The sequence below is a fragment of the Phascolarctos cinereus genome, unplaced genomic scaffold, assembly GCF_003287225.1.
Source record: "Phascolarctos cinereus isolate Bilbo 61053 unplaced genomic scaffold, phaCin_HiC Scaffold_3;HRSCAF=262, whole genome shotgun sequence".
Lineage (NCBI taxonomy): Eukaryota > Metazoa > Chordata > Mammalia > Diprotodontia > Phascolarctidae > Phascolarctos > Phascolarctos cinereus.
In genome coordinates this window covers 244,962,516-244,982,125 of record NW_027555736.1, presented here as the reverse complement: position 1 = coordinate 244,982,125, position 19,610 = coordinate 244,962,516, and the positions used below count along the sequence as shown (strand labels likewise).

At 40.0% G+C, this 19,610-nt stretch overlaps 1 protein-coding gene across 1 annotated transcript in view; it reads left to right on the top strand.

Moving 5' to 3' along the window:
* Positions 1 to 19,610, top strand: part of SPTB (spectrin beta, erythrocytic) — a 167,013-nt gene that overhangs the window by 33,754 nt on the left and 113,649 nt on the right. Inside the window, 1 exon segment of the mRNA XM_021004711.2 lies at positions 3,268 to 3,383. The gene's annotated coding sequence lies outside the window, so the exon portion shown is untranslated.

Genomic DNA, 19,610 nt, shown 5'->3' with positions numbered 1-19,610 from the left:
CATTTCCTTCAATTATTTGAAAACATTATTCTGAGGAGTCCATAGGCTTCATCAGACTGATAGAGGGGTCTATCACCCAAAAAAGACTAAGAGCTCCTGCTCTGGAGGAACTTCAGCTAATTATGAAAACCATTTTAGTCCTCAGGTGTATTTGACTGGCTAGAAGGGGAAGAAATGAATGATGTTTTCTTGGAAGGGACATTGGAGCTCCCAGACAAAGCTGAATTTTCTTTGTCTTTACAGAGGTTCAGCAAAGTTCTATACAGCCTTTGCAGAAAGGTGCTGAACAATGCCTTCTTTTAATTCAGCATTCTTTTTATGTTTACCAGATGCCAGTGTGTGTTTGACAAATCCTTCAGGACTCTTATTTGAAAGTCAGACTGGGAATGAGGCTGAGTGATGCAAACATATGCTATGCTTGGATCACTCAGTCTCAGGAAGCCGGAAATCTAGATTTTCTTGTTGGCTTCCTCCTTGTCACTCTGTGACCTTGGGTAGGTCATTCTCTCCACCCTGTGCCTCATGTCCCCAGGTTGCAAACCAAGGGCAAAGGTATTCTCACCATGCTGTCTAGTAGGCAGATACAATTAGGTAGAGTGGATGTTTGCCTGGAACAGGGACCAAAAATCTCTTCCCTTGTGGCCTGAAATCATCCTCATTAGTGTCACTCCTTTGTGTTAAGGCATCATATTTTCAAAAGTCACTGTTAAAATGCACATGTTACATAAGAAGAATGAAACTAGCACCCACTGAGCATGTTCACATGGATCATTGCGGTCTCATGTTGAGTAAATTTAGTTTCGGGGCAGGGGCTGACAGAGAAGGGCAGGAAAGATAAAAACGTAAAACATTACTTGAAAGCATATTTGGGGAATATCTTAGTGAGGGGATCTGGGCATTGCAAGGGGGAAGCAGGTAGTTGTGCTGCAAGGTAGTGAGGGGTACCAGCAGGTGTGGGGGTGTTGGAGAAGCATGTGAGAGAATATTGATAACAGTGGATGCTGCCTAATGGGGAAATGAGCACCCATTCCCCAGTTTTTCCTTTTGCTTCATGGAAGTGTTGGACAGACACACAAACCTATGAATATAATACTGAGATTTATTCTGTGTGTGTCAGGCAGATAGATGGTGAAGTGGATAGAGTGTTGGGCTTAGAATCCAAAAGACTTTAAATTCAAATCCTACTTCTGACACTTACTAGCTGTGTGACCACTCTGGTCAAGTCACTGAACCTATGTCAGCCTCAGTTTCTTTATCTGTAAAATGGGGATAATAATAGCCCTTGCCTTATAGAATTGTTGTGACAATCAAATGAGATAACATGTAAGCATGTAATATATACACATGTGTAAAACATTTTGCAAACCTTTAAGCTATACAAATGCTAGCTATGATGGTGATGTTCGTGATGTAAAAAGTGATATATCTCTGCTAAAGCCTAGGTAACAGGAATACAGCTGAATAAGTCAGCAGTTAGTGGTTCCTCCGTCAATAAAGCCAGGGAAACCTGTCCTAGACCAACTGACTAGCTGAATAGTGGTGCTCTTTGTGCAGAGTTCATACAGCAGGTGTTGGCTCTATGCCCAGAGTTGAAAATGCTGCCCTTGCCTTTGCTCATAGGTAAGAGCTGTTCCTTTGAATGCAGCTTCCTGTTATATGTCCCAGGAAAGGCTCCCCGAGGCAAGCATAGCTACCTTGGGCTAAGGAGGAAGAATCCTCTAGTTAGTGGGTCTTGCTCCTGGGGGGGATGGAGGGGAGGAGGTGTCCTTATGGACCAGAAACAGTTTTAAAGTTTAATTTTAAATAATTTATTTTGAAAGCCTTAACATGAATGAATAAATAAACTGGCACCCCTGCTTTATGTATTATTTATTTGTCAGACTTTTAATAGAGTCCTTTTCATTTAAGAAGCGAGGACTTTGTGGTGAGAAAGCAAAGGGGTGGGGGGAAGGGTCCGTAGCTGTGTGGGTAAGTGCTTCCCTGTAACAGAGGCCTGTGGTGTAATTTGTTTTCCAAGAAGTAGGAAAAATAAGAGACCCAGGACTTTCTGTGCCTGTATTAGTGCAAGTGTTCCCCCACCAGGAGGTTACTCTAACCAGTCTGGATTCCCCTCCTGCCTCCTCCCCACAATGGGTTATTTGCACCCTCTCCCCCCATCTCTTGCGAGGGAATATCATGGTTTTTACCTAGAGTGGGATTTGTGTTTGCTGCTATTCGCTCCTCATGCCACTATAGGCCAGAGAAGGGGTAGGAGGAGTGCAGTGGTTACAAAATGCCCATCCTAATAGTCTGCATACAACCATCACTTGTCAGCATTTCAGCCTGCTCATCACTTTACCTTAGGTAATGAAAGTGGATTCCCAAAGTCCTTTGTCACAGCTTCTCTTTTATCTTAGAGGAAAAGAACTATTACTCTTCAGCCTCTTCATCTTCTAGCAGAAGACAGCATCCTATTGAATTGATTTGAGTTCTAGGGGTAGACTTACTAAGCATTTACTAAGTGCCTACTATGTATCTGGCACAGTGCTGGCCGCGATGGACAAAATGAAACAGTTTGTGCCCTCAGTGAAGTCACATTCTAGCAAGGGAGATGTTACACGTATAAGCATATGCCAAATAAATGTAATGAAATTTAGGAAAGGAGGGCAGCTAGCTCCTGGCCTAGAGTCAGGAAGACTTGAGTTCAAATGTGACCTCAGACACTAGGTGTGTGACCCTGAGAAAGTCACTTAACTCTCTTTACGTCAGTTTCCTCATCTGTAAAATGAGCTGGAGAAGGAAATGGCAAGCTACTCTAGTGGCTTTGCCAAGAAAACCCCAAGACCCAAAACAATTCAGAGAGGTACTAGCATGTAGGGGATTCAGGAAATACCTTTTCCTGGTGCTTGAGCTGGGTTTTAAAGGAAAATGAGGAATTGTATTAGGCAAAGGTGAGGAGGGGAAGTGGATTCTAGGCGTGGGGGGAGGGTTTAGCCCATATAATAACGTTAATAATCATCATAATAAAAATGATAGTTAACATTTATATATAGTGCTTATTATGTGCTACATACTCTACTAAGCACTTTAAAACTATCTCATTTGATCTTCACAACAACTCTGGGAGGTGGGTACTATTATTATCCCCATTTTACAGATGAGGAAACTGAGGCAGACAGTAGTTAAGTGACTTGGTTGGAGTCACTCAACTACTAAGTATATGAGGTCAGTTTTGAACTCAGGTCTTCCTGACTCCAGGTCTGTTGCTTTATTCACTGTTCCACCAAGCTGTCCCAAAGGTGCTGAGGAAAGAGATGGAATTTGTATGTGAGGCACAGCAAGAAGGCCAGTTTCAATGAACTGGGAGTATGTGAAGGGGAGTACTGTATAATGCAACAGTAAAGGTAAGTTTGGGGCCAGGATGTCTTTTTTCCAACCCACATCTGCATAGATGCCAAATTAATATTCCTAAAGCACAAGTTGGACCATGTCTCCTACTCAACAATCTTCAATGACTCCCTATTGCCTTTAGGATAAAAAACAAACTCCTCAGCCCGACGTTTAAATCCCTTTACAATCTGGTTCTCACTTCTCTTTTTAGACTCATTTTATAGGGTGTCCTAAAACTCTTAGTGCAGTTTTAAAACATTAAAGCTTAAAACTTCCTTTTACACACTCTTGTCCTCGGCCAAATTGGCTTACTTGCAGTTTTTCCCCACTTGACCTTCCATTTCCCATTTGTGTGCTTGTTCTTTCCAGGTTATCTCCCTATGCACAGAATTCTGTCTTTGTTTAAAGCTCAGTTTAGGTGCCACCTCCTTCCTTGAGTCTTTCCTGATGCTCCCCTACAGTTATCTCCCTCTTCAAGCTACCTTGCATTTCATTTACTTGTATATATGTTGTGTATTCCCTTAGTAAAAAAAAAAAATCTTGAGGGCAAAAATAATTTTGTTTTGTATCTCAGTCCCCAGCACAATGTCTCACCCCACAGTAGGCAAGTAAAATCAATCAAATAAGTGTTTATTAAGCACCTATTATTTGCTAGGCACTGTGTTAACTGTTGGCGATACAAATAAGGAGAGACAGTCTCTGCCTTCAAGGAGCTTGCAGTCTAATGGGAGAAGACAACACACCAAAGGGACTTAATAAATAGCTGAACTTGTGGTCCATTTATAGCTCTCCATTGAAAGGCAGACTTTCCTTAGTTGTCACCGAACATTCTCCAGAGTTTGGCACTAGAATCTGTGGCTCCATGGAGAACGACAGAGAACCAGGCCAGGTTCCTGCCTTGTTTGCAATCAGATTAATATATAGAGCATTGAAATTTAAGGCAGTGGGACTCTAGGTGAAGGAAGGGAATATATTGATTGGCCAAAACATTTCCCTAATTATGTACAGAGTCATAAATTAGTTTCTCACTAGTGTGATTATGAAGGAGCTCAGCAGTCTATCCATTCAGAGAATCTTGTGGTGCAGTCAGAGCAACAGACTGAGTGTAGGAATCTAATCTATAGTCCTTACTATTCAGTCGCTTAACATGGAAATATTAAGCACCTACTATGTGCCAGCAATGTGAAAATTAAAGCAAGAAACCAGTTCCTGTTCTCCAGAGAAGAACATTCTAATGGGGGAGGCAATGCACCAACAGCTATAGACAAACATACATATGTACGGGGAAAATTGGAGATAATCAACAGAGGGAAGGCACTAGCATTAGAAGGGATTGGGAAAGACCTTTTTTTTTTTTTTTGGCTAGGCAATGGGGTTAAGTGACTTGCCCAGGGTCACACAGCTAGTAAGTGTTATGTGTTTGAGGTTGGATTTGAACTCAGGTCCTCCTGAATCCAGGGCTGGTGCTCTATCCACTGTGCCACCTAGCTACCCCAACTTTTTTTTTTAAGGTAAGATTTTTAGCTGGAACTTGAAGGAAGCCAGAAGGTGGATGGAGTGTCTTCTGTAAGGAGCAGCATAGAGGCTGGTGTCACAGGATCATGGGTTACGTAAGTTAGCATAAGGTGTAAGAAGACAGAAAAGCTAGGAGGAAGGTTAGGGTTATGAAGGGCTTCTATCAGAAGAGGTTGGAGGAATGTGGATTTATAAAGGGCTCTGAGATCCATAATTAGAGAAGAACATGTAATACCATGGGCAGCTAGGTGGCACAGTAGATAACATGCTGGTCCTGAAGTCAGGAAGACTCATCTTCCTGAGTTCAAATGTGGCCTCAGACATTTACTAGCTGTGTGACCCTGGGCAAGTCACTTAACTCTGTTTCTTCATCTGTAAAATGAGCTGGAGGGGGAAATGGCAAACCACTCCAGTATCTTTGCCAAGAAAACCCCAGAGGGGCTCACGAAGAGTCAGATACCACTGAGCACTGTGTAATACCTTCTTTTCTGATTCTTTTGCAGATATACTCCATTTCATCCTACTGATAAATCTAGAGACAGTCAGCATGCCTATGTATCCCTACCCTTCTCTTTTACAGATAGGAAACTTACTGTGAGCTCCTCAAGGGCAGGGACTGTCTTTTGCCTCTTTTTGTATTCCCAGCACTTACCACCGTGTCTGGAACGTAGTTGGTCCTTAATAAATGTTTATTTATGGACTGATTGATTGATTGATTGACTGGAAGAAGTACATCCTAAATATGCCTTTTGGAATGGCTCCTATAAGGTATTTACGTCTCACTATACTTACAAGTAGGCAAGTGACTCATTTCCAGGTCTAATAAAAAGCCTTTTGCTGATGTAGCCTTTGAGCTGATGAATTGAGATGGATAGTTACTAATACCCTGGATATTAACAATATTAACCTCCATTTGCTTCCTTTCTTAGTCCCTAACACACACTTCTCTCTGTATGGGCTGGGAGACATTACTAGATGCTGATGTAAAGAGATCTGTATAGCTCATGGGAAATCCCCAGTGCTAGAAGCTGAGCAGCACCTGTTCCTTGAAAGCCTTTGCTGAGAGCTCCTTGGAGATGTGAGTCCCCTTCCATTCCCACCATGGGTCAATTCCAGAGTATAATCTGGAGCAGGAGACTTTTTCAGGGTCATGATACAGCAGTTGGCACTCATAAGCCTATAGAAGGGTACCTGTTAGCATAAAGATTGAAGAAAAAGGATCAGGACTATGGTCTGTCAGTTACCTTTAACCTTGTTTTCCAAAGTGGGAGCTGTGGAGTAACCCTGGGATGCCATGCCTTGAGCCCTCAAAGGTTGTGTGATGAATCAGTGGGAGAAAGGGAAGATGGGAGGATTGCATCTTCCCTTTTCTCCTGACCCCACCATGGTCTGTTGTGGCCTTGTTTGTAACACAACCACACTAGTCCCTTAAATATTTCTCTGAGGATGTGCTGGGCCTGGAGTGAGGAACTCATCTTCCCAAGTTCAAAATCCGGCCTCAGAAAATTACTAGCTGTGTGACCCTGCGCAAGTCACTTAACCCTTTTTGCCTCAGTTTTCTCATCTGTAAAATGTGCTGGAGAAGGAAATGGCAAAGCACTGCAGGGTCTTTGCCAAGAAAAACCCTAAGTGGGGTCACAAAGAGTAAGATGTGACTGAAATGACTTAACAACAACAATAATTCTCCTTCCACTGCAGGATGTGGGCTTCTCAGGGCAGCTACCAGGCAAGATACCTACAGCAGTACTGCCCTAAGTGCTCCAGTCCCCCAGCATTCCTAGTCCTTCTCTTTTTCCTCCACATTCTTCTGCATTGCTTAGTGGCTACAGCAGGCACCCCTCAGCTGAGGCTCTGTGTGCCCAGCACACACACACACACACAGATACACACACGCTTTTTGTGTTTTGTTTTGTATGGGAAAGTGAGTAGCCTAGGATGAGCAGAAATGAATGAGTTGTGTTTATGTTATTTCACCCCAAAAAACACTCTTCTTCTAAAATTTTCCTCTTTCTATTGAGGCTACACTATTTTTCCAGCAACCTGTTTATAACCTGACTATTATCCTTGACTCCTTACTTTCCATAACTCTTGAGTATCCAGTCAGCTGCCAAATCTTGTCATTTCTACTTCCGTAGCATTTCTTGTATGTTTTTTTCAGATTTAAAAAAAATAATTTTTGGTTTTTGCTAATTGGAAAACACTGATTCACATGAACATCTCTCTAAAGAACAGAAAAAAGAGTGTGAGATATGAAGCTGCAGGTCTCGGTTGTTTTTGTGGGTTTTTTTAGGCAATTGGGGTTAAGTGACTTGCCCAGGGTCACACAGCTAGTAAGTGTCAAGTGTTTGGTCTGAGGCTGTATTTGAACTCAAGTCCTCCTGACTTCAGGGCTAGTGTTCTATCTGCCACGCCACCTAGCTGCCCCTTGATCTCTTTTTTTAATGTAATAAATTCAGTGTTATAAAACCGTTTAGCTTGTCTGGGTCTCTGTGTGTTTAAAAGTGCTTCAGTGACTCTTCTTTATTTTTGGCAGTTAATAACCCCAAATCTCTACCTGCCCCCTAACCCATACTATACTATTAAAAAAAAAACCCAAATCCTTCCTTGTGACAATTAAACATAGTCAAGTATAACAAATTTACACATTGGCCATGTCTGCAACTGCTTTTCATTCTGTATATTGAGTCCATCACCTTTGTGAGTAGATGGGTAGCATCCTTCATCAGTGCTCTGGAACATATTCTCTCTACTCACACAGCTACCAATTCCAGTCATTCATCAGCTCTACTATTGCAATAGCCTTCTAATTAGGCTCTCTGCCTCAAGTCTCTTTCCTCTCCAATCTGTTTTCTACGTAACTGTGATTTTCCTAAAGCAAAGGTTTGACCATGTCAGCTCCCCACCCTTAACTCAATAAACTCCAGTGGCTCCCTGGTGACTCCAGAACAGAATATAAATATTTATTTGGCATTTCAAGACTTTGACAACTTGGCCTCAACCTACCTTTCTTGCCTTATACAGTAATCCTCTTCCTGAACCATGCAGTGTAGCCAAAGTGACTTTTTCCCCCTGTTCCTTATACACATACCTAGACATAATTAAAATAACCAAATATGAATAAGAGATTAAGATCTGACATCATTAAGCAAAACCATATAAAGAAAGGGGAATGGCATTATATTGAAAACTTTCTGTTTGATTGAAATCAGAGCATTTAACTTTTGTTTATTAATGAAAGAGATTCACCTGCCTGGCTAGCTACACTAACTTAGTGGAATCATATCCCCAAGCTATATACAGGTTTTTTTTTTTTATGAAATGATCATACTTACTAACTTTAGCTTATAGTCACTGTGCAAGCAACTGGTTTTCAAACTAAGTATACTTCCAAAAGTTTTTTCTTGTAATCTAAAAAGTAAGAAATAACCTTTTCTTTATTAATAATTAATAAATTGTTATGAGCACTGCTATGTTGTCTGCAAGTCAGATGGTCATGTTCACATAGTTTTTGAGGTACAGGTACTCAGAAGGAAGAATGGAAGATCCACACTGAGAAGAAGTTGACAGTGGTGTCCTCATTCATTCACTCATTTTCAACGTATTGTGACATATTACAGCATATGAGGGCCTAGTTAAGTGGATTTTAAAAATTATATTATCTAGTTTTGATTAGATTAAAGGATTATCTATAAGAATATATATTATCTAGTTCTAACTAAACTATTTCTCATAAAATGGATAAGCAGCTTACAAAAATTCCTACAAAGAAAGCTACAGATTGAAGATAAAGTTAATAACATGAGTGCAAGAGAATGAAACAATGGCAAAGCTGACACTTTCCCCCTACTGTTTTTTAAAATAAATTTTATTGATAACTTTTGTTTTCACATTGCCTAAATTCCCCTAGTATCCCTTACCCAACCTTTCCCAGAGACCCATTCTATATAACATTAACATTTTTAAAGAAAAAGAGAAAAAACAATTTGCAAAAACTATATATCACAAAAATTTGAGAATATATGTAATAATAATAGCTAAAACTTATACAGCACTTACATGTGCCAGACACTGCTAAGAACGTTACAATTATTATCTCATTTGATCTTCACAAGAACCCTAGGAGGTACGTGCTATTATTATCCTTATTTTATAGCTGAGGAAACTGAGGCATACAGGGATTAAGTGACTTGCTCAAGGTCATGTAGCTGGTAGGGGTCTGAAACTGGATTTAAACTCAAGTCTTCCTGACTCTGGGGCCAGTGCTCTATCCACTGTGCCACGAAGCTGCCCACGGATGTTCCACAGCCATGGGCCTCCCAGCTCTGCAAAGGAGGAGGAGGAGCTGTCTTCTCATATCTCTTCTTTGAAACTTGTTCTTTATCATTTAGTAATATTCACTTTCATTTGTTTTGTGGCGATTGCTCTTTTGATTTTCATTACCATTGTCATTGTGTATATTGTTTTCTTGGCTTTGCTTACTTCATAGGGCATCAGTTCAAATAAGTCCTTCCGTGCTTCTCTGTAGTCACCATCCTCACCTTTTCTTATAGCACAGAAGTATTCCATTAAATTAATGTACCACAGTTTGTGTAGTCATTCCCCAATCTATGGGTCTCCGTTGCTGTTAATGATGAACCTTGTTCCTACTTGTATTATACCTTGAGATACTAAATAGCGATAGTTTGTAGCCATCGCAGCAGGACATTTGAAAGCTAAGCATCTGGAACAGAAAGGCAAACTTCTGTAATTTTTTTCAGCAGTGTTTAAGTATTTGCATTTTCAATAAACTTAATGATAAATTTCTAAGAGACTCTTTGGAGGTTTCTTACATAATAATAGCGAGAGACAAAAACACACATACCATTGGGAGAGATTTGTTCTACCTGCAACAAACAAAAATGCCCAGAATAACACATGGAAAATTATATGGTGAGATACTAAAGCGCATTCTGCTAGTAAATCCTGTTGAAAGCTGCATAGGAAACATCGCTGAAGATTTGAAGAAACAGATATTAGAACAAATATGCAGTGGAGGAGATTTTCTATTCAGTTGAAGGAAAGTAAAGATTTTTCTGATTTACCAGTTTATGGTTTTACTAGATTCTATTTTGATAATGAAACACAGGAAGAACTGTTGTTTTTGTGAGCCACTGGGGGAGAGATGTAGAGAAGATAAATTCTCAACAGTAATTTACTTTTTTGATAGCAGTGTTTTATAAAGAAACTGTTACCACTGATGGAGCAGCTGCTCACACACATATGTTTGCTAGTTATCTCTTATTGAATTCAAGATGAATCACACATTTTTCTTTTCCAGAAAGACAAATATTCCAAAATTTCTGGTCTTTTCTGTGTACAAGTAGCTGTCAGTAGTATGCCACAGATATTTTATGCTAACAGATATTTTTAAAAGAAAAAAAGTATCTGATCCTTTAAGGTGAAGCAACATTTTAACAATAAGTGAGAAAATAACTACTTTTTCAAGTAGTTGCAACAGAGGGAACATCTTGAAAACTGATCTTTGGAAGTGTTTCCATTGTTGCTGAAAACAATGTACCAGTAGTGTGGTGTCTGTTTAAAACACAAACATAGACACAGACAGACAGACAGACAGACAGACAGACAGACAGACAGACACACACACACACACACACACACACACATACACAATCCTCAACCTTGTATCTGCATGTTTAAAAAAATTTGGAAAGAATTTTTCTAAATTGTCCAAAATCTTCAAAATAAAGAATTTTGTTGGGTTTTGAACCAATTTGTTTTAAAAAAATGAAAATGTATAACACCTTCTGATTGCTTTGCAAAAAACAACTGATCAACAACAGGGAAGATGGAAATTTTTCTTTAAGTTCAACAAAAATCTTTATATGATGGGTAGATGGGATTGACAAATGACTATCTTGCTTTAGTAAGCAGAGCCAATGATGAACTTCTTCTACTTTTATCTATCTTTGACAGGCTTTTTTTTTAACTGTGACAATTATTTTTATTTTTATTTTTTTTGCTGAGGCAATTGTGGTTAAGTGACTTGCCCAGGAACACACAGCTAGTTGTATCAAGTGTCTCAGGCCAGATTTGAACTCAGGTCCTCTTGACTCCAAGGCTGGAGCTCTATGCACTGCACCACCTAGCTGCCCCAACTGCAACAATTATGAAAGCCAAGTATTAAAATGAACCAAACTTATATGAGACCTTCCGATTGCTATATTACAAAGCGTTAAACCAAGATTTTTAAAAAATAATGATTTCCACCAAACTAATTTCACTAAAATATTAATGATGACATTTTATTGAGCAAAAGTTTATTGTTTTGTTAGTAAATATTTTCAAAATGTTTCCTTTCTTATCTTTCAAAAATGTCTATTGTGTAGTTTTAGTAATCTACATAATTATAACACTGTATGCACATAATTTTTAAAAAAGCAAATATACATATGGTAAGGGTATGTACTCAAAACTTTTTGTTTCTAATAGGGGTATATGATTAAAAAAGACTTCTGTGATAATTGATCTAGAAAGATAGGCTGACTAGTACATTAGACATAGGCTGGGGAGGTTTGATGGTGACAACCACATACAGGCACTGAAACATTCCAGTGACCAGAGACATGCCACTAAATTGACTGAAAGAGCAAAGTGCTGAATTGAGTATTGCATGAATCTAAACACTGTTGAAAAAAATTATAAAAGTTTGCCTTCGTGTTTGGGATGCTTAGTTTTTAAATGCCTTGCTGAATGTGATAGCTGCAAACTACCATTATTTAAAATCTCAAGGATTAGCCAAAAAAAAAATGGGGAACAAGAAATTCTCAGCAGCCATAATAACAACAAAAAGCAAAAGTGTCCAGTGGGGAGAAATATTTACACTCGGTAGGAGGCAACTAGTTGTGTGGACTTAGAAATGAAATTCTATAACTGTGAGGTTTAAGTAAACCTCGCCATTAACCATCTAGATGGTCCTGACTTCTACCCACCACCCTCCTAGGAAGATAGAGTTGGATTAATTAATTTCACTTCTTGCTTTTTGTTCCAAGGAACAAATATTTTCATCTTCCTCTAACAGTGAAGTTTTTAATTTGTGTTTACTCTGCTTTGTAGGTGGTTGTATTTTAGCGATAGGATTAGGATAAGAAAGGTTTCCTTGAGCTTCTCCAAAATGCCCCTTTCCCCAGGATCTCACCTTGTATTTCACTGAAAATAATTGAGGTTATTCCTGAGAGCTCCTTCTCCCCTCTTCTTCATCTCATATCATGCAGACATGTTCCCCAGATAGCTCCTCCTTCACACCTGTCTGACATGAAGAGGTGGCCCTACTTCTTGCCAAGGCAAACCCTGCAACATGTACTCTTGATCCCATCCTGTCTCATATTCTCCAGCAGATTGCCTCTTCTGTCATTCCTACTTTGCCTGTAATTTTCAATTGGTCCTTGTCTACCCTACTGGCTATAATCATATCTACTTCTCTTTAAACCCTCACTTGATCCAACCGTCCCTACCAGCCCTCATCCTAGCTCCTCCCTTTTTAGCTAAATTCCTTGAGAAAGCCTTATCGTTCCTGCCCCTACTTCCTCACCTCTCACTGCTTTTAAACTCCCTGCAGTCTTGTTTCTGACCTTATTATTCAACTGAAACTGTTTTCTCCAAAATTATCAGTGATTTATTAATTTCCTACTTTAATGGCCTTTTCTCAATCCTCATCCTTCTTTACCTCTCTGAAGCATTTGACACCATTGGAACTGTAAAGTGACATTATTGACACCATTCTCTCCTGTATTTCCTTCTACTTGTGTGATTGCTTTTTTTCAGTCTCTTTTGCTGAATCCTTCTCCAAATGATGTCCACACTAGGCTTTCATGTCCACTGTTAAGTTGTCACTCTAGGCTCTGACCTGGGACCTCTTCTCTTTTACCTCTTATCTGACTTGATCTTATCCCCTCCTATGGGTTCAACTCTCATCTTTATGCAGATGGTTCCCAAATGTGAATCATCCAGCCCTAACTCCTTCTTGAGATCATTCTCAGTCTTCCATCACCCACTACTTATCCCTTGATCCTCTCAAAGTGGGTATTACATAGACATCTCAAATTCAGTGTCCAAAATGAAACTCAATATTTTTCCTCAAAACCCTTCCCCTCTTCCAGATTTTTCCTTTACTGTCAAGGGTACCACCATTCTCCCACTCACCCAGGTTCACAACCTTGGTGTAATCCTCTACTCACATTTACCCTGCATATCCAGTATGTTGTCACATCTTGTCTTTTCTACCTTCACATTATCATTTACATATATCCCCTTCTTTTTATTCACCCCGGCGCAGCTTCTCATCATCTCGTAATTTTGTTGTTTTTCTGTCATTTCAGTAATTTCCAGTTTTTCAATACCGCATTTGGGGTTTTCTTGGCAAAGATCCTGGAGTGGTTTGCTATTTCCTTCTCTAGTTCATTTTACAAATAAGGAAACTGAGTCAGACAGGGTTAAGTGACTTGCCTAGGGTCACACAGATAGTCTGAGGCTGGATTTGAACCCAGGAAGATGAGTCTTCTTGACCTTGAGGCCCAGTGCTTCTATCCACTGTGCCACCTAGCTGCCTAATCTCATAATTGGGCTGCTGCAATAACCTTCTTCCAGTCAGCTGCCAAAGTGATTTTCCTAAAGCAGACCCTACCACTTCATTGCTAAATAAGCTCCAGTGTCTCTCTCTTGCCTCCATAATTAATTAGTCAGTCAATAAACATTTAGTAAGTGACTACACCGTGCCAGGCACTGGGCTAAGCACTGGGTGAAATATAAAATGCTTTGGCGCTTAAAGCCCTTCACAACCTGGCCCCTTTCTATCATTCTGCTCTTCTTCCTCTTTACCCCCCCTGCATGTATTCTGTGACCCAGCTGCTCTGGCTTACTTGGTGTTCTCAGCACATGACCCCACGCTTGGAATGTTTTCCCTCCCCACCTTCTGGTTTCTCTGGTCTCTTTAAAGACTTCATGCAAATCTCTTCTCTACAAGAGGCCTTTTCTGGGTCTCCTCCCCTCCATACTCCTAGTACCCTCTGAGGTTATCTATCTATATTTATATTACGTATTATAAAATAAATGTAATTATATTATAATTAATATGTTAATATACTATATCATAATGTATCTTATATATGTTATTTATCATATCTATTATATATCTTCATATCTATCTATACTTTTATAGATATATATATATATACACACATGCACACATGCATGCACACATGCTTGTGTGTATCTTAGTATGTACATGCTGTTGTTATTGAATTGTTTCGGTCATGTCTGACTCTTCATGACCCCATTTGGGGGTTTTCTTGGCAGAGATACTGGAGTGGTTTGCCATTACCTTTTCCAGCTTATTTTACAACTAAGGCAAACAGAGCTAAATGACTTGCCCAGAATAAGAGCTAGCTGGATTTGCACTCAGCTTCTCCTGATTCCAGGATTGCTGCTCTATCTGCCGTTCCTTTCCTATGTATGTAGTTATTTGAATATCGCCTTCTCTATTACAATGTGAGCTCCTTGAGTAATGGAATGGTGTTTTTGCCTTTCTTTGTATCCCTAATGCTTAGTACAGTGCTAACCACATAGAAGCTATTACTTTTTTTTTTAGACAAAGTTTATTAAAACATCCATCATATTGGCCAGACTCTTAAGGAATCTGAACATTTGTGAGCTATTGGCTAGATTTTAAGAATCTAAGCCGAAACTACTACTCTTTAGAAGGAATTTAGGGGAATTTCAAGGATTAACTTTTGATCCTACTTGCCCCCAATACCAAAATGAGCTGGCAGTAGAAGACAATGGATAGACATAGCCAAAGATGATACAATAAGAATAATTGTTAAGGCTCAATTATGACAAATCATTCACTTGCTTTAAAAAACAAACAAAAAACCCTTCAGTAATTTGTTCCCTAGTGCCTGTAATAAAAATACACATTCTTCTCTTTGGTATTTAAAGCCCTTCACATATGGTTCCAACCTATTTTTCTAGACATTTCACATTATTTCCCCTCACACATGATGCAGTCCAGTCAAACTGACCTATTTCCTGTTCCTGTATACAGTATTTCATCTCCAGTCAATTTGCCTTTGCACCAGCTATCCCTTAGGCCTGACGTGTTTCTTGTCTTCGTCTCTGCCTCATTAATTTCATTCAAAGTGGGATTCAAGTGCTCCCTCCTGTAGGTTTTTTCTGATCCCTCTAGTTGCTGATGTTCTCATTAAAAAAATAAAATATGTTTTATACTAACTTTGTATATATTTGTTATTTATTTATGTACCTGAGCCACCCAGTAGAGTCTAAGCTCCTTGAGAGCAGGGGCTGTTTTCATTATTTTCTTTGTGTTCTTGGTGCCCAGTGAAGTACATGGCACATAGTAGGTGCTTAATAAATGCCTGATGAATGGAACAATCAGAATTCTATGTCCAAGAGTTCAGTAGTATCCAAGACAATACAAAAGATACTATCTTTGGCTCTAGGATCAGAGAAAGGAAAAAGAGGATGGGAACCACCCTGTGTAATCCATCTAATTTATCTGGATTTCTCCATAGCAAGAATTTGCTAATGACAGGAGAGCTAGACACAGCTGACTTCACTGTTCTTACTTTGGTCTGATAATTTCTTATCCTGTGGTGCAGTAGATAGAGCCCCAGCCCTGGATTCAGGAGGACCTGAGTTCAAATCTGGCCTCAGACACATAACACTTACTAGCTGTGTGAACCCTGGGCACGTCACTTAACTCCATTGCCTAGCCCCCTCCCCCCAAAAAAATTTCTCATCACCTTTTCTCTACCCCAACACCTCCCTCCCATTTTCCTTTCTCTAGAAATATATTTTGACACTTGGCTTATTATCAATGTTCTGTGGCCAGGAAAATATACTTTATTTTATATTGTGTGAGAAGAGGTGAGAAGATTGGAAGGAAGTTCTTTTCAGTTCAACAAGTATTAATGCCCCAGCCCTATGTCTGAGATCTTTTATTCCCTCAGAACTTGGGTTGGGTTAGAAGGATCACTTAGGGCCAGAAAGGATTTTATGGGCCAACTAATCCCTTTACTTTACAGAAAAACTCCTGAGGCTTAGAGACATTAAGTGACTTGTCCACAGTCACAGTTTACTTGTAGGAGAGATGGAAATTAAATTTGGATCCTCTAACTCCAAATTCAGGGAGCTTCCCACTGCATCATTCTGTGGTTCTAGATCTTAGGTTAGCTTTGTATTTAGTGTCTCTTCAGTAAATTGAAGGTCCTGTGCCAAACCCAATGGGCGGCTAGGTGGTGCAGTGGACAAAGTACTGGGCCTGGAGTCAGATAGACTCATCTTCCTGAGTTCAAATCTGGCTTCAGACACTTACTAAGCTGTGTGACCCTGGAAAAGTCACTTACCTCTGTTTGCCTCAGTTCCTCATCTGTAAAATGAGCTGGAGAAGGAAATGGCAGACCATTCTAGCATCTTTGCCAAGAAAACCCCCAAATGGGGTCACAGGGAGTTGAATAGGACTGAAATGACTGAACAACAACAAAAATCTTGAAACTGTGGTGATGTAATTAGAGATGTAGCTAATTAATTATGAACTCTTTCTACCTAGCCTCTTGCCTTCTTATGGCAAAGCTTTTTGCAGGGCCAGCTTTGCATTAATAAATAAGAAAGGGACAGCTAGGTGGCACAGTGGATAGGGCACTATCCTAGGAGTCAGGAAGACCTGAGTTCAAATTTGGCCTCAGATAGTAGCTGCATGACCCTGGGCAAGTCGCTTCACACTACTTGCCTCCCTCCTTCCCCCCAAAATAGAAAAAAAAATTTTTAATGTGAGAGAAATTCTTATGGAGGAAGATTGGATTAAATTGAGCATAAAATGGATCTTAATCTACAAAGCAATTTTGTCCTGTTTTGCCTTATTTTCTTCCTTCTGTCTTTTTGTCTTACATTTATATTCATACCACCCATCAGAGATCTCTCGGTATTTCTCCTGCTGACCATGTATAGATATCTTGCTGCCCACTTGACTGTGTGAAGTTAGTGGAATTCATCTTTCCAGGCAAGCATTCTTTCTGAGTATAAATTGCTTTCCCCAGGATGCCACCTGGGAACAGCAGCTTTGCAGAAGAATATGGCTTAAGGAGCAGGTAAGAAGTGGATTCCACCTCTCATTCTTTGAACCATCTTCACTTGTTTATTTCCAAGGGAACAATCCTCTTAATTTTTTTTGTTATTGTTTAAAAAAAATCTGAAGACAAGATGATGTTTGGTTCATGCCTTCATTTCCTGCTCCTGTCACAGGAGGGATATTTTTAAGCAGGATGAATTGTTACTGAGTTGCTGCTCTTCTGAACTCAGAGCAATCAATCTTGTCTTGAATCCCAGGCCTACCAATCTGCCTGCTAAGTCTGTTCTTTCTGGGGCAGACTTATTTACGGAGTCAAGGCAAGGGTAATTTCACTCCCCCGTCCTTCACTGCCTGTTCCTTTCTCTGCCACTCTTAAAAATAGCCCAGGGCTCTGACGAAGACCCAGGGTCCTGTTACCTCCATCGTGCATGGTTCGATCACACCTCTCTAGAGTCTAGCAGCCCTGTTTTTTCCAGGAGGCTTTGGTCACGTTTGGTGTTCAAATGACGTTTGGATGGCCCTTCTCCCTTTTGAGTGAGTAGCAGTAACAAACAGAGGAAAGAAGGAAAAAAAGAAATCATTCTTTATCTTGTCCAGGCTGTTTGGCTAGTTCAATCAAGAACTGTTCTACTAGAGGCAGCTTACCCAGGCCAGTCTGTCCCTTTTAAAGAAGTAAAGGGGCCTCGTGATTGAAGTAAATTGCTTCCCCCTCCCCCAGGCTACTACAAGGTCTGGCATGGTCTAGCATAACACAGCATAGCATTGCATAGTACAGTATAGAATAGGATCGTTTAGTACATAGCACGGTACAATTAGCTTTTACTTTGTATATGCTTCATCCTCTGACTGCAAAAATGTTGAAAGACCAGTGAGTGGCAAACACTGTGGTGAAACTCTTGCTGTTTTTAAGAGTCTATATTTGCCTCCTTTGGTTATTCTGCTGCTGCCCTGTATGAAGCATAACAAGAGCATGTTGTTTTTAATGAGGTGGGTAAGTAATAAGACAAGCTGTAATAAGAGGCCCCATATAAGATAAGGAACAGGGAAGAACTGAACCCCAGCATGTGTCACCCCCATGCCCTCCCCCAGCCCTGCCCTCTGGATGGGGTCTGGATGGTGGGTCTGGCACAAAGGGGGTTAAACAAAATGATTCTAGGCGAGAGGTTCTTAACTGGGCTTTGTGAACTTTTTTTTAAAAAATATTTTGATGGCTATATTTCAACATAATTGGTTTCCTTTGTTTATCTGTGCATTTTATTTTATGCATTTAACAACATAATGCTAAGAAGGAATATCTAGACTTCACCAGATTGTCAAAGGGGTTCATGACGCAAAAAAGGTTAAGACATATAAACTTGATGGTCTAAGGCAGGAATGGGGAACTTGTGGCCTTCTAGATCCTTGGGGGGGGTGGTGGCACACCTTTTGACCGAGTCCAAGTTTTACAGAACAAATCCTTTTCTTAAGAGGATTTGTTCTGTGAAGTTTGGATTCAGTCAAAGGGCTGCACTTGAGGACCTAGAGGGCCACATGTGACCTTGAGGTCACAGGTTCCCCATCCCTGATAAGGCTTATCTTGTTCTATCACTTTTCCCTCTATAACTATCCAGTAAAAGTTGAATTAAAAAACAACCACCACCTGGAATAAGGGCTTTCTCTATGCTAAGGCTAGCAAGCTGTGGGAATTCCAAGAGGCCAGGCAAGGACTGATGGTAGTGACTGCAAATGGGACTGTGACCCCAGCGGATGTGGATTGTACCCCTGTTAGGGAGCATTGAAAAAGGAGGGTATTCTGAGGTATATTTACATGAGACAAAAGTTTTCAGTGCTTTTATGTTCCTAAGAAATTGGGCATTACTACTTCAAGTTACAGTTAGATTAAGTTAGCCTTGTGCATTTTCTTCTTTAAAACAACAACAAAAAACCCAAGTCTGAATTTTAAAAATATTTGTTGTTAGTCTCAGATTTTATTCTTTGTATCTATTATTAATGTGATAGAAGCCTTTTCCAGTATGTTCTAAATAAAAAGGTATTTTTTTCTGAAATATTTTGTAGATATTATCTCATGAGTCTGTGAAGTAACTTTGGGAGGCTGGTTGTAGGTCATGGGGAATCAAGGATTATTGGTTCCAGTTTAGAGAGAGGAGAATTGAAGGTCCAGGGAGTACAGTAACATCCCAAAGATCAAACAATTGAATAAACAAGTGACAACGAACACCTCGGATTTGGGGCTTCTAAAGCTGCCTTATATAAAGGGCTTGCAACCCCCAAGTGTCCCACGTAAACATCGCTCCTTCACAAAGCATCGTAATGTTGGCAGTCAGGTGTTACTGGACTTGGGCGTACAGGTCAAGCCAGGCTCTGTGGCTCAGCGGATTTCAACAGGAGCCCCATTTTTTTTTGTCCATGGGGTAAAAGGCTCCACTTAGCTAAAGAGAACCCCACCAAAGATACAGCCTGAGCAAGAGAATTCCTTTAGTAAGCTATCTGGGTGGACTTTCTCCAGGACTGAGTTGCTACAAGCTCAGAAGCTTTGGAGACAACCCTAAGCTGGCTTTTTCCATTTCCATTTTCCCCATTTATT